Here is a 14,540-nt window from a genome sequence, read left to right as displayed (position 1 = left end):
GCATGACGGTCTCACTCAACAGACTGTATTGCAGTGTGGATGTTGAGAACACAGGTGTGGTGAAGGTCATGTGACATCTTCGGCGTACTAGTCATGGGCAGTAGGACCCTGGTACAGCGTGTGATATTTTAATTTCAGTTTGAGAAAATGTCATGATTTAAAAACTTTTCAAAACATTAGTAATTATTGATAGTTATAATACTATCTTAAAAATTCATAATTATTTTATTTCTTAACCCAGAAATAAAATAATTTATTATTTTATAAATTATTTTATATATATATTTTATAAATTATAAATTATTACACAGCCCACACGCTGGGCTGTGTGTGTGTGTTAAAAGGAACTTTCTTGGGTGTTGGGGGTTCAGATGAGGTCCATGAGGATATCATCCTCCATGACGCTGGGCTGCAGGCCTGGCTGGGGGATGGGGCCCCAGAGAACCCTGCTGAGCAGCCTCTGACCTGGCAGTGGAGCCCTGGGGGGAAGCTGCGCAGGCCAGGACTGGATGGGCGGCTGGTGCGGTGGGGAGAGCAGTGCAGGGGCCCGTGGTGGCTGGAGGTGGTGGAGAGAGGCCTGAGGCGGGGGAACCCCAGTCTAGGGCGGTGGCGGGTTGAAGAGGAGGCTCCGCAGTTGGGGGTCGGCCCCGGGGTTCTGGGGCCGATGGGTGGGGCCGGCAGGGGGTGAGCGGGGGGCCGCTCCAGGAGGGCCTTGTGGGGCACCTGGGCAGTCCCCCGAGGCTGGGGCTGCGGCGGCCAGAGCTGCTGCTCAAGCTTCTGCTGCTGGAGTCGCTTGTGGTTGGTGATGACCTCCCGGATGCCGCTGTCAATGTGTCTCTGGTCTTAGGGGATGAGGCCCATGAAGACCTTCTTGAATGAGTACGGCAGCATTCCCCCGGGGGGCCGCGTGGGGAAGCGCACACAGCCAGCGAAGCCGTTGCCCAGGATGTGGTAGAGACCTCGGAGGGAGTCCAGGTCCTTGTCGGTGAAGTGGAAATGGACCATCCCTGAGTTCCACAAAGGGCGCAGGGTGCTCAGCAGCTGCTGGGGGATGAGCTTCATGATCAGCGCTGTCGTCTTTTCAGCTTCTCATCGTGACTCAGGTAGACCTGAGAAGGCAGTGACCTACTCAGCTTGGTGTTGGCGCCACAGAGGCAGGTTTGGGCTTCTCCTGCCACTCGAGGATCCCGCTCCAGGCCAGGAGTATGTTGGAGACTGACTGCTGCCCGCCGAGGGCCAGGGTCCCGAGCTGGGCCGGAGAACAGTGCCCGCCCTGAACAGTGCCCCGGGCTGCCCAGTTGGGGGGCCAGGACCGGACCAGGGGCCACAGTGGAGACCAGGCTGGGCTGGGAAGGTGGGAGGCGGCTTGGGGGCACCGGGCGGCCCGGGCCTGACTGTAGGGGCGGACCCACTCCTGGAGAGGCTTGCTGAAGAGGGTTGATGGGCGCTGCGAGGGCCCAGCCCAGCCTTCTGGTTCTTGGCGGCCTCCACGACGCTCTGGGCAGCCACCTGAGCTGCACTCAGGGGACCTGGTACTGCGAGGGGACAGAGGGCAGAGGCGGCTGGGGGGCTGCCAAGAGCGGGGCGCCCGAGGGAGGATCTAGAGGCAGGGGCGGCTTTAGCTGGAGGGGGCCTGGGTCCAAGCCACCCCCGACGGGCAGCACAAGCCCCCGCACCAGCACCATGTGCCTCGGGTCCTGGCTCACGTCTGTCGGTGGCTGCAGTGGCTCCAGCCTGGCGGGAGGAGCCGCCTTCTCGAACAGAAGCTGCAGGGCAGGCAGCTTCCAGGGCAACACGATGGAGAAGTAGATTCCTCACTCCCCAGCCTTCTGCACGAGGGTCTCCGTCGTGCACCCAGAGTATGTGTTGCCCTCGACAGCAGGCAGCAGGTAGAGGGGCGAGTTACAGTAAGGAGGCAGAGTCGGTGTGTCTGGCCAGTCTGCTCGGGCATCTTCTTGAAGTCATCGAACAGCTGCAGAGCCCTGCTGACGCCTTCAGCGATGAGGCTGCAGCTCTGGCCCCGCCCACCCCCACCCCGCCATGAACTTCATGCCATCGAGCCAGATGACAAACCCATAGGCGCTGCTGGTGGGAGCATGATATTGTACTTAGAACTCGGGAGCGCAGTCCACTGTGTTGAACACCACGAGGCTGTACTGGGTCCCCGCACAGTCTCCCCCGAAGTCCGTCTCGGCAGCAGGACCACCATTAAAATACTTGATGGCCAGGAGCAGGTAGTGCTTGCGGAGGCCCTCGAAATAGGGCCCCAGGTTGGCTGTGCCCTCAATCGCAAACACCACGTCAGCTACGAGGCCCCCGGCCCAGCCGCCAAGCCAGTTTGAAATTCATAGTTTAACATTATTAGCCCAATGAAATACTTTTTTTTTTTTTTTTTTGCGGTACGCGGGCCTCTCACTGTTGTGGCCTCTCCTGTTGCGGAGCACAGGCTCCGGACGCGCAGGCTCAGCGGCCATGGCTTACGGGCCTAGCCGCTCCGCGGCATGTGGGATCTTCCGGGACTGGGGCACGAACCGGTGTCCCCTGCATCGGCAGGCGGACTCTCAACCACTGTGCCACCAGGGAAGCCCAGAAAAACATTTTTTTATGGTTTATGTTTTTTGTGTCCTAAAACAACATTGCCTACCTCAAGGTTTTAAAGATTGTCTACTTAGGTTCTTTCCTAAGAGCTTTGCAATTTTTTGTTTTTTCATTTAGATTTATGATACACTTCTAATTTTTATGATGTGTGAGGTAAGGATTAATGTTCAGTTTTTAAAAATTCAGATATCCTGTCATCCATCACTATTTGTAGAAAAGACTTTCCCTTCTCTGTTGAATTACCTTGGCATGTTTGTGGAAAATAAACTTACCATAGATAAGTGGTTCTACTTCTGGAGTCACTTTCCTGTTCCAGTCATCTTTACGTGGTTTCTTTTACCAAAACCACGTTGTCTTAATTATTGTAGCTTTATAGTAAATCATGAAATCAGATAGTTTTCTCCACCTTCACTCTTTTTAAAAATGACTTTTGCTGTTCTAGGTCCATAGGAATTTCATTACAAATTTTACAGTTAGCTTGTCAGTTTCACCCAAAGTGTCTGCAGGAATTTTGATCAGCATTGCATTGAATCTATAAATCAACATGGGGAGAATTAATAATATTGTGTTTTCCAATCCAAAAACATATTATATTGCACCATTTATTTAGGTCTTCTTTAATTTCTTAGAGCAATATTCTATTCCTTTCAGTGAAGAAGTGTTGCATGTCTTCTGTTATGTTTAATGTGCCTAGTTTTATAACATGTCTGTGTTGTTTATTATTATATTTTTTGAAATATAATTTTGTTATCAATATTATGAAGTCAAATAGTAAAACATTTGGAAATTGTCTCCGTTTTTTATTCATTTCATGTTTTCTAGAGATTTAATTTTATAGTATATTTCAAAAGTATTCTTCCATGAGAGATTGTCCTCCATCACAGATAGAGAAGTACTTGTCTACAGATACAGAGTCTAGGTCTGGTCAGTGTCTGAAGTTCTTATCATCTTCCAAGCATTCTTGGGAAGGGGGCAAGAACAGCCAGGGAAGGGCATACCTAACTCTTCTGAAAATGATCTGGAAGTGGCACGTATTAATCCTGCTCACATCTCATGGACCCCGTTTGCTGCCAGGGAGGCTGAGAAGTGTAGCTTTTGGTGGCTGACATGAGTCCAGTAATGGCTGTCATTATGGAAGAAGGGAGGCATGGATGTAAATAAAAATAAACAAATGGGACCTAATTAAACTTAAAAGCTTTTGCACAGCAAAGGAAACCATAAACAAAACCAAAAGACAACCTACAGAATGGGAGAAAATATTTGCAAACAAAGTGACTGACAAGGGATTAATCTCCAAAATAGATAAACAGCTCCTGCAGTTCAATATCAAAAAAACAAACAACCCAATCAAAAAATGGGCAGAAGATCTAAATAGACATTTCTCCAAAGAAGACATACAGATGGTCAAAAGGCACATGAAAAGATGCACAGCATCACTAATTATTAGAGAAATGAAAATCAAAACTATAATGAGGTATCACCTCACACCAGTCAGAATGGCCATGATAAAAAAATCTACAAACAATGAATGCTGGAAAGGGTGTGGAGAAAAGGGAACCCTCTTGCACTGCTGATGGGAATGTAAATTGGTACAGCCACTGTGGAAAACATCATGGAGGTTCCTTAGAAAACTAAAAATAGGGTTACCATATGGTCCAGCAGTCCCATTCCTGGGCATATATCTGGAGAAAACCATAATTCAAGAAGATACATGCACCCCAATATTCATTGTGGCACTATTTACAATAGCCAGGACATGGAAACAACCTAAATGTCCATTGATACAGGAATGGATAAAGAAGATATGGTATATCTATATATCTATATCTATATCTATCTATATATATATATATACACACACACACACACACACACACACACACAAGATGGAATATTACTCAGTCATAAAAGAACAAAATAATGCCATTTGCAGCAACATGGATGGACCTAGAGATTGTCATACTGAGTGAAGTACGTCAAACAAATATAATATGATATCACTTATATGTGGAATCTAAAAAAAATGGTACACATGAACTTGTTTACAAAGCAGAAATAGATACAGATGTAGAAAACAAACTTATGTAGAAGGGGAGGGCAGGGATAAATTGGGAGTTTGGGGTTGACATATACAACACTACTATATATAAAACAGATAACTAATAAGGACCTACTGTATAGCACAGGGAACTCTACTCAATACTTTGTAATGATCTGTATGAGAACAGAATCTGAAAAAGAGTGGATATATGTATATATATAACTGATTCACTTTGCTATACTCCTGAAACTAACACAACATTATATATCAACTATACTCCAATAAAAATTAAAATAAGAAGTGGGGCATGGATATGGCTATGGTTAGATCTCTGTCACTGTTGATCCTTCTGGATGCCTAAATGTTAATGCTCTCCTCTCTTCCAATGCAGAGAAGGTACTCACACCTCCTCAAGTGAGACACCTCATCCGTCTTAATAGCTAGGATATCAAGTTGTTATGCGTCCTCCTCCATCAAGTTTAGATATAGCTTCTCATGATCTGATGACCGACTGTGGAGCAGAGTACCATGCACCAGTTACCAATCCCAGGGGAGGACTCCGACTGAAGGAAGCATAGCAAAGTTTACCACTATGCCAACCAGCAGGAATAGAAGTCCAAACTTCTTCCCATTGCATCTTATATCAAAGTGGCCAAGGAAGACAGCACTGGATGAAATAAAGCTTTACTTACACAGAAAGGAGCCAGAGTAAGATTAGCTTCAATTGTGTGCCTTAGTGTTCCCTGGCCAGTGGCTTGTTCCTGGCAGTGACACAGGGCAGTTGGCCTATACGTACTCTTTCGGTGCTGCAGTTGAAGGAATCTTGTCCCTTCCCTGCAAAGGACAGACATAGCTGTGGGGTTGGCCAGCTGCCATTTGACACACACGCTTTAAGCAGAGACAAAAGAGTACTCATTGAGCATGAAACAAGGAAAGATATTCCCACACAGGGCGATAAGCCCGGCACAGGCTGTGTGGGCCCTTTATCTCTTGGTAGGAAGTGTTTCAGGCCCAAGGCCCATTCTGATGCAGCAGAGTTGGGGCCCAAAGACTGCGTGCATGAGACAGCCTTTCCCAACACATACAAAACAACACCCACATTGTCTGTGGTCCCTCCCAGAGATGCAGTACGAAATGGTAGACTAGGACAAGGACAGCTGCTATAAAAATCCTTATTTGGAAAAGAAAAAACATTGGAAACCCGGCACCCAGTGGTCCATAGCGTTGATCAATTTCTGCAGGACAAGATGTGAAGGCCCCCTGCCCTGGCAGTGGAGTAACTTTAAGGCAAGATTCTGGTTCTGCTCTCTGAGAATAGCTCTCTTGTCCGCTGCTCTCTCTGAAACCTAGTTTTGTAATGAAATTGACACTAGAGAGTCAGGCCACTTAAAGTCTGCATCACGTTTACAACCTGCTTCCTGCTGGTGCAGGACACACTCAGCTCCTCCTCGAGGGAGGCAGCCCGATGTCTAAACAAGTCATTGCATCTCTGTCAAAACCCAGGACCTGGTGTCAATGCACGGTCTTTTCCATGGTGTGCTGAGGGTGTAATCATCTAGGCCAGGAGGTAGCGCTCACTATCTCTCTCCAGTCTTATTGGCTAGAACTTTTCATGTGTACACACCTGGCTGCAAGAGAACAGGAAATGGAGACTTCAGCTGGGTATATATATATATATATATATATATATATATATATACCTGGGTATATCCATATCCTTAGCTAGAACTCAGAAGTCCTGTTTGGAAAGATGTATTGAATAGATGAAGGATGCTCGTGAACAACTAGTCTGTCTCGGCCACACTCAGGCACGAAGTCTCCTTCCTACACCACTCACAAACGTGGAACTGAGCACGTTTCCATCACTAATACACACACACATAAATGCACGCACACTTACAGAAAGCTTTTGTTGGTGGTAATAGACTACTTGCTTTCAGAAGATGGGTGGCGTTTATGTAACAAAAATAAAATGATAATAGTAGACCTTCTGGTTCTCTAAAGACCCTCAGCCATTTCATTGCATTTCTCAACCTCCCTTCTGCTTTTCCCTTTACTTGCCTCTGTCTGCACTCTAGCATTTCTATTCATTCCTATTCCCAAGTGGTTTAGCTTTTCTTGTGCCCCCTTGACTATTACTAATGCCCTGACAGTCGCACTTTCCACCCAAGTGATATTATTAAAGAATTTTGCTAAAGGAAGTCAGGTCTCCTTTAAAAGGAATTCAAGGGACGTACTAGGACTATAATGTAGAACATGAGAAATATAATGAACTCTGCTGTATGTTGTATAGGAAAGGTAGAAAGAGAGCAAATCTTAAGAGTTCCCATCAAAAGAAAAAATTTTTTTCTATTTCTTTAATTTTGTATCTATATGATATGATGGATGTTCACTAAATTTATTGCCATAATCATTTCATGATGTATGTAAGTCAAATTGTTATACTGTGTACCTTAAACTTCTACAGTGCTGTATGTCAATTATATCACAATAAAACTGGAAGAAAAAAGATAAGTTAAAACATGACAACTGAAAAAAATGAATTCAAGGGCTATTAAAATTATGATTTTCTTTCATCCTGTTCAGAGTTTGTGTACACAGAAGAGACTGAAAGGGACTAGAAAGGGACTATACTATGATAATAACCTTATAAGGTAGGTCTTATTTTCATTACTTCCATTTTCTAGATAAGGAAACTAAAGCACAGAGAGGGTAAGTTACTTGTGCAAAGCTCACACAGCTAATGGTAATAATAATAACAAACAGAGTGCTTACTGTCATCACGGTTCTGAGTGTTTTATACGTAACAATACCATTTAGTTCCCATCTGTGTGATGGATGATGACATGTTCCCCATTTACAGATGAATAAACTGAGGCCTGGAACAGTTTAGTAAGTTGCTCAAGGTTACACAGCTAGTAAGTAAGTGGCAAGGCTGGGATTTGAATCTGGGTCTAGGTCCATGCCTGTAAAATTTACATTCTTTTATTTCCTTTAAAAAATTTTTTTTCTTTTGGTTTCTTTTGTTTAAGAAAAGTTTTTTTTGTTTTGAAACTTTACAGTTTTAAACATTAATGTTCACAGCCCAAGCTTACATGGTAAACTTAATGAGTTGATCCTCTCAAACAAAGGGGTCCTGACAGAGATGACCTTTGAGAGTACTAGTATCAGGGATAAGGTCTGGTGAAGGTTCTCTGACTGTGGGGTCATGATGTGTGTTAGGTCGGTGGATTTGAGTTCCACTACGGAATCTAGTTGGGTGCATCCATTCACAGCAGGGTGGAAAGACTCCTAGGAGGTCAGGGTTTGAATTACAGCAACCTGAAAGCTAAGTGAGGTCCCTGCCTGGAAAGTAAACATCGGAATGCTTATTCAAAAAGCAAAGCCTGGATTTGCTGGGCTCTCTCGAGAGATGCCATCGTTATTGAAGGCCTTATACCATCTGGCTCCCTGTGCACGGCAAAACCTAATGATGCTGACAGGTCACAAAAGTTCACACTAATGGGCTCGTGTTTTATTTATTCAGGTGCTGATTTGACATTTCCCAGCCCTGATGAATCTATGGATTTGGAAGTAACTGGGTCCTCTCTTTCTATACCGTGATGTTATCTTCCAAAATGAAGGAAATGAGAAACAGGAAAGGCCTAGATTCCCTGCAGATAGCTCTCACAGTTTACGGTAAGAAATCAAATGGTACGAAAAGCATTTGCCAAAATTTAAAACACAAATCATTGGTGTTTAATATGATATATTGCAAAGAAATTTCTGGCACTGAAAGGCTGTCTTTAAGCAACACTTCCACACAGCGCCAAGTAAACAATGTAATAGCATCTGGACTCCTTCTAAATCAAGTATGAAATTATGTATTTCTCCCATGACACAGATGACTCTAAAAGGCAACACTTCCTAAAATTAAAAATGAAGGGTAAATTAAGCAGTGTCTAAGGAAGCCTTTCTTGTGATTCTTTTCATTTTAGTTTTTAAAATATCTTTTAAAAAATATCTACTTAAGTAAAATATACATACAGAAGAGTGAAGAAATCATTGATGTTTATTTTGACACATTTTTACACAAACCCAAATAACCACCACTTAGACCCATATTGAGAATGTCACCATGTCCTCAAAACTTTCTTGCTCTCTTTAAACCCTCCTCTCCAAAATTAATCACTATCCTGACTTCTTTTTTAAATTTTTATTTTAAAATATAGCACAGATACATAAACTATATCAAACAATTGTCCATAATACAGAAATATTATAAGGCAAATTCTTGTAACTACCATCCAAGTCAAGGGCTAAACCTTGACCAACCACCCAGAACCCACCACATGCCCCATCCTTCCGGAGGGAAGACAGCGGCTTACCTGTATCCAGGTAACATAAAAATCATTTCCATGCTTTGCTTTACAGTTTTGCCACCCAATTGTGTATCCCTAAACAATAAAGTTTAGTGTGGCCTGTTCCTAAAAAATGTCACTTAAGCCACTTTTAATGGAAAGATTTCCCCTCTATCATTATAACTACTTGTGCATTGTATTTGTTGAAGGAACTGGGCCTTGGTCTGCATAGAGTTTCCTATTATGAAGTAATCTGACTCAAAATTTCAAACCTGAATACGATCAAACCTGTAGTTCCCAGTGCCAGTTTATAAGAAATGCAAAGGACAGACGGATTTGTAAAAATACTCATGGAGATGCACTCAGGAAAAACATCCAGTACAACTTCTATAAGAATGTAATCAGAAACGCCTAATTCTTTTTGTTTTGCTTTGTTTTGTTTTTTAGAAAAACCAGTGTTAAAAATACGGAATTGACACCCTACCATCCTTCAAAGGTAGCCAAATTCTTAAAGAATCATTATGAACTCATGTATTTAAACTGCAGTTTAGATTAGGGTGAAAATAATTATGTTAGAATTCAGAAAACAGGTTGACATATTGAATATATAAAATGTTGTTCAAATTCTTTCCTCAATTAGTGTATTTTTTTCAGAGAGATAAACTTTCTTATTTATGGATCATTAAAAATATTTTAGTCTTTTTATCCTGATGACCATCACGTCCACCTTCTTCAAGTTGCTCCTGGGTCCTTTTTTTTTTTTAATATTTATTTATTTATTTGGCTGCATTGGGTCTTATTTGCAGCATGCGGGATTTTTCGTTGTGGTGCACAGGCTTCTCTCTAGTTGTGGCGCATGGGCTTCTCTCTAGTTGTGGTGTGTGGGTTTTTCTCTCCCTAGTTGAGTTTCATGGGCTCCAGGGCACGTAGGTTCTGTAGTTTGTGGCTCGCGGGCTCTCTTGTTGAGCTGTGCGAGCTCAGTGGTTGTGGTGCGCGGGCTTAGTGGCCCCGTGGGCATATGGGGTCTTAGTTCCCCGACCAGGGATCAAACCCGCGTCCCATGCATTGGCAGGTGGATTATTTACCACTGGACCACCAGGGAAGTCCCCTCTCCAGTGTCCTTTTTTTTTTTTTTTTTTTTTGCGGTACGCGGGCCTCTTGCTGTTGTGGCCCCTCCCGTTGCGGAGCACAGGCTCTGGACACGCAGGTTCAGTGGCCATGGCTCACGGGCCCAGCCGCTCTGTGGCATGTGGGATCTTCTCGGACTGGGGCACGAACCCGTGTCCCTTGCATTGCCAGGCGGACTCTCAACCACTGTGCCACCAGGGAAGCCCTACAAGAAACTTTTAACAAGGATCTAGAAGAACTAAAGAGCAAACAAACAGTGATGAACAACACAATAACTGGAATTAAAAATACTCTAGAAGGAATCAGTAGCAGAATAACTGAGGCAGAATAACGGATAAGTGAGCTGGAGGATAAAATGGTGGAAATAACTGCCAGGGAGAAGAATAAAGAAAAAAGAATTGAAGACAGTCTCAACTGAGACCTCTGGGACAACATTAAATGCACCAACATTTGAATTATAGGGGTCCCAGAAGAAGAAGAGAAAAAGAAAGGGTCTGAGAAAATATTTGAAGAGATTATAGTTGAGAACTTCCCTAACATGTGAAAGAAAATAGTCAATCAAGTCCAGGAAGCACAGAGAGTCCCATACAGGATAAACCCAAAGAGAAACATGCTGACATATATTAATCAAACTATCAAAAATTAAATACAAAGAAAAAATATTAAAAGCAGCAAGGGAAAAGCAAAAACAATTTACCAGGGAATCCCCATAAGGTTAAGAGCTGATCTTTCAGCAGAAACTCTGCAAGCCAGAAGGCAGTGGCAGGACGTATTTAAAGTGATGAAAGGGAAACACCTACAACCCAGATTACTCTGCTCAGCAAGGATCTCATTCAGATTCGATGGAGAAATCAAAATCTTTACAAACAAGCAAAAGTTAGGAGACTTCAGCACCACCAAACCAGCTTTACAACAAATGCTAAAGGAACTTCTCTAAATGGGAAACACAAGAGAAGAAAAAGACCCACAAAAACAAACCCAAATCAATTAATAAAATGGTAATAGGAATATACATATCGATAATCACCTTGAATGTAAATGGATTAAATTCTTCAACCAAAAGACACAGACTGGCTGAATGCATACAAAAACGAGACCCTTATATATGCTGTCTACAAGAGACCCACTTCAGACCTAGGGACACATACAGATTGAAAGTGAGGGGATGGAAAAAGATATTCCATGCAAATGGAAAATATAAGAAAGATGAAGTAGCAATATTCATATCAGATAAAATAGACTTTAAAATAAAGACTGTTACAAGAGATAAAGAAGGACACTACATAATGATCAAAGGATTAATCCGAGAAGAAAACATAACAATTATAAATATTTATGCACCCACCATAGGAGCACCTCAGTACATAAGGCAAATGCTAACAGCCATAAAAGGAGAAATTGACAGTAATATAGTAATAGTGGGGGACTTTAAAACCCCATTTATACCAATAGACAGATTATCCAGACAGAAAATAAATAAGGAAACACAAGCTTTAAATGGCACAATAGACTTAATTGATATTTTTAGGACATTCTACCAGAAAGCGGAAGAACACTTTCTTCTCAAATGCACGTGGAACGTTCTCCAAAATAGATCACATCTTGGGTCACAAATCAAGCCTTGGAAAATTTAAGAAAACTGAAGTCGTATCAAGCATCTTTTCTGACTACAACACTACGAGATTAGAAATCGATTATGGGAAAAAAACAGTAAAAAACACAAATACATGGAGGCTAAACAGTGTGCTGCTAAATAACCAAGAGATCACTGAATAAATCAAAGAGAAAATTTAAAAATACCTAGAAAAAAATGATAACAAAAACATGACGACCCAAAATCTATGGGATGCAGGAAGAGCAGTTCTAAGAGGGAAGTACATAGCAATTCAAGCTCACCTCAAGAAACAAGAAAAATCTCAAATAAACAATTTAACCTTACACCTAAAAAAGAACAAAGAAAATGCAAAGTTAGTAGAAAGAATCATAAAGATTAGAGGAGAAATAAATGAAACAGAAACAAAGAAAACAATAGCAAAGATCAATAAAACTAAAAGCTGGTTCTTTGAGAAGATAAACAAAATTGATAAAACTTTAGCCAGACTCATCAAGAAAAAAAGGGAGAGGACACAAATCAATAAAATTAGAAATGAAAAAGGAGAGATTACAACTGACACCACAGTAATACAAAAGATCATAAGAGACTAATACAAGCAACTATATGCCAATAAAATGGACAACCTGGAAGAAATGGACAAATTCTTGGAAAAGTACAAGCTTCTAAGGTTGAAACAGGAAGAATTAGAAAATATAAACAGACCAATCACAGGTAACGAAATTGAAACTATAATTAAAAATTTTCCAAGAAACAAAAGTCCAGGACCAGATGGCTTCACAGGCGAATTCTATCAAACATTTAGAGAAGAGTTAATATGTATAGTTCTCAAACTCTTCCGAAAACTTGTGGAGGGAGGAACACTCCCAAACTTGTTCTATGAGGCCACCATTACCCTGATGCTATGATATCAGAAAATGATATCACAAAAAAAGAAAATTATAGACCAATATCACTGATGAACATAGATGCAAAAGTTCTCAATGAAATACTAGCAAACAGAATCCAACAACACATTAAAAGAATCATACACCATGATCAAGTGGAATTTATCCCAGGGATGCAAGGATTCTTCAATATATGCAAAACAATCAATGTGATACACCATATTAACAAATTAAAGAATAAAAACCATATAAGCATCTCAATAGATGCAGAAAAAGCTTTTGACAATATTCAATCCCCATTTATGATTAAAACTCTCCGGAAAGTGGGCATAGAGGGAACCTACCTCAACATAATAAAAGCTGTATATGACAAACTCACAGCAAACATCATTCTCAATAGTGAAAAACTAAAGCATTTCCTCTAAGATCAGGAACAAGATAAGGATGTCCACTCTTGCCACTATTATTCTACATAGTATTGGAAGTCCTAGCCACAGAGAAGAAAAGAAATAAAAGGAATACAAATTAGAAAAGAAGATGTAAAACTGTCACTGTTTTCCAATGACATGATACTATACATAGAAAATCCTAAAGATGCCACCAGAAAACTAATAGAGCTAATCAATGAATTTGGTAAAATAGCAGGGTACAGAATTAATGCACAGAAATATCTTGCATTCCCATACACTAACAACTAAAGATCAGAAAGGGAAATTAAGGAAACAATCCCATTTACCATTGCAACAAAAAGAATAAAATACCTAGGAATAAGCCTACCTAAGGAGGCAAAAGAGCCGTACCCAGAAAACTATAAAACACTGATGAAAGAAATCAAATATAACATAAACAGATGGAGAGATATACCATGCTCCTAGACTGGAAGAAACAATATTGTGAAAATGACTATAATGCCCAAAGCAATCTACAGGTTCAATGCAATCTCTATCAAATTACCAATGGCATTTAGAACAAGAAATTTTACAATTTTTATGGAAACAAAAAGGACCCCAAATAGCCAAAGCAAGCTTAAGAAAGAAAAACAGAGCTGGAGGAATCAGGCTCCCTGACTTCAGACTATACTACAAAGCTACAGTAATCAAGACAGTATGGCACTGGCACAAAAACAGAAATATAGATCAATGGAACAGGATAGAAATCCCAGAGATAAGCTCATGAACATATGGTCACCTTATCTTTGACAAAGGAGGCAAGAATATACAATGGAGAAAAGACAGCTTCTTCAATAAGTGGTGCTGGGAAAAATGAACAGCTCTACATAAAAGTATGAAATTAGAACACTCCCTAACCCCATACACAAAGATAAACTCAAAATGGATTAAAGACCTAAATGTAAGGCCAGACACTATAAAACTCTTAGAGGAAAATATAGGCAGAACAATCTGTGACATAAATCACAGCAAGATCCTTTTTGACCTACCTCCTAGAGTAAGGGAAATAAAAACAAAGAGAAACAAATGGGACCTAATGAAACTTAAAAGCTTTTGCACAGCAAAGGCAACCATAAACAAGACAAAAATACAACCCTCAGAATGGGAGAAAATATTTGCAAATGAAGCAACTGACAAAGGATTAATCTCCAAAATATACAAGCAGCTCAATATCAACAAAAACACAAACAACCCAATCCAAAAATGGGTGGAAGACCTTAATAGACATTTCTCCAAAGAAGACATACAGATGGCCAACAAATACATGAAAAGATGCTCAACATCACTAACCATTAGAGCAATATAAATCAAAACCACAGTGAGGTATCACCTCACACCGATCAGAATGGTCATCATCAAAAAATCTACAAACAATAAATGCTGGAGAGGGTGTGGAGAAAAAGGAACGCTCTTACACTGTTGGTGGGAATGTAAATTGATACAGCCACTATGGAGAACAGTATGGAGGTTCCTAAAAAAACTAAA

At 41.3% G+C, this 14,540-nt stretch overlaps 1 pseudogene; it reads right to left on the bottom strand.

Moving 5' to 3' along the window:
- Positions 1-367: 367 nt before the first annotated feature.
- On the bottom strand, positions 368-2,333 carry LOC116755055 (annotated as a pseudogene).
- Positions 2,334-14,540: the final 12,207 nt, after the last annotated feature.

The sequence above is a fragment of the Phocoena sinus genome, chromosome 6 (genome assembly GCF_008692025.1).
Source record: "Phocoena sinus isolate mPhoSin1 chromosome 6, mPhoSin1.pri, whole genome shotgun sequence".
Classification (NCBI taxonomy): domain Eukaryota; kingdom Metazoa; phylum Chordata; class Mammalia; order Artiodactyla; family Phocoenidae; genus Phocoena; species Phocoena sinus.
This window is presented reverse-complemented; position numbering and strand designations above follow the sequence as displayed.